Genomic DNA, 2004 nt, shown 5'->3' on the forward strand with positions numbered 1-2004 from the left:
ATAGAATAAACTATAGACTTTACTACAGTCCAGACTAGAGATTAAACTATAGACTAATCTATAGTCTGTACTATAGAGTAGCCAAGCCACTAGACTAGTGGCTTGGCTATAGTCTGTATAAAAAAGACCAGGCTATAGACTAGACTGTAGCCAAAATTGTTGACTGAACGATAGTAGGAACTATAGTCTATAATGTTGACTATCTTCCGACTGTACAAAAAGAAAATTATTAAGTATTTATTAAGCATTTGCGTTGAATCGGTCAAGCCTGCTTGTGGTAGTTGCTGTTGTGGACGTCATCAATGAGAAGAGTCTTATTGGCAATTTTCACTTCATTGTCGTGTCACACTTTTAGTTTAGCACTCGTATTCCAGTTTCCTCTCATGCCGCAACAAATTGTAGTTGCTGTTTACTACAATTATTGTAGTTATTGTTGTTGCATTACATACATATATATTAGTAATTTATAGGTGATTTACATTAGTAAACGTTAAGGCTTAATTACAATTGCAACCACAACTATAGATGATTAAAAGTATGCATAAGTATTGTATAAATTTCTCTTTCTGACTCTTTCTCTGGCGAATTTCTTTTAATATAAAAGTCTTTTAATTACCAATTTTCGCTAGCGGTTGTTATTGTAATCTAGTTTTTAGTTTACTATCCAGTGTTTTTATTTTATGTATGAATTTTTTTTCTTGACGTGTTGAAGTAAAGAAGCATAAACACTCTGACATATGTCAGTCAGTATCTCTCTCATTCCCTTAGATATTTCGTTTAAGTTTAAATGTAAATAGTTGTTGTTGATTTTCTTTCTTTAATATCATTATAAAAAAAAATAATAATAACTGTTTCCATTTTATGAACTAATTTAATGCCTAAAGGAATATATATTTTTTATCCTGTTTTTCTTTTGCAAATGTTAGTTACGACGATATTTGTTTAAAACAAAAATTGCTATAGCATTATTATTTAAAATGACTGACAGTTGACACATCGTGCAATTTGCTGTTATATTTGGTATTTTATTTGGCAAAATGTTTGTTTAAAAATAGTTAAAAACCTTAACTCTTTATTGCTGTTGTTTGACCCACCTTTGTTTTTCTCTATAGCATATATGCACAACACTGTAGTTGTTTAAATTTTAATTTAAGTAAATAATTTTGTTAATTTTTTTTTATTTAAGTTGTCTGTATGTTGCATTTTTAAGCTTATCACATATGACAAGCTTATGTTCGTTAGTTTTAAATGTCAATTATTGAAGTTTTATTTGAGTTTTTTTTGACTTTTTCATCCGAATCAGAACCAAATATAAATCAATATAATGATACATATGAAGTAATGCATCATATGTAATTCCCAAGTTAATAATGTCAAGTTTTTTGCCAAATTTTTTTTTGAAAACATCATAAATAGAAGAGCACAGAAGAGTGAAAGAGATAGAGGTTCTATGTATTTTCATCTATAAACTCGATTAAAAACTCTGGACTTTTGAAATTATAATCTGGAGCATTAACTTAATACCTAAGTACTATAGTTTGGATCATAAACTATTCTACAGTCTGTTAAGACTATGGACTTAACAGTGTTGGCTAACCAGCATTTTGGGACTTTACATTATACTATGGACTATAGACTTATCTATAGTCTGGAATATAGACTTATCTATAGTCTGGACTATAGACTTATCTATAGTCTGGACTATAGACTTATCTATAGTCTGGACTATAGACTTATCTATAGTCTGGACTATAGACGTATCTATAGTCTGGACTATAGACTTATCTATAGTCTGGACTATAGACTTATCTATAGTCTGGACTATAGACTTATGTACAGTCTGGACTATAGACTTATCTATAGTCTGGACTATAGAATTATCTATAGTCTGGACTTTAGACTTATCTATAGTCTGGACTATAGACTTATCTATAGTCTGGACTATAGACTTATCTATAGTCTGGACTATAGACTTATCTATAGTCTGGACTATAGACTTATCTA

Source organism: Lucilia cuprina, chromosome 6, assembly GCF_022045245.1.
Source record: "Lucilia cuprina isolate Lc7/37 chromosome 6, ASM2204524v1, whole genome shotgun sequence".
In the NCBI taxonomy this organism is placed as follows: Eukaryota; Metazoa; Arthropoda; class Insecta; order Diptera; family Calliphoridae; genus Lucilia; species Lucilia cuprina.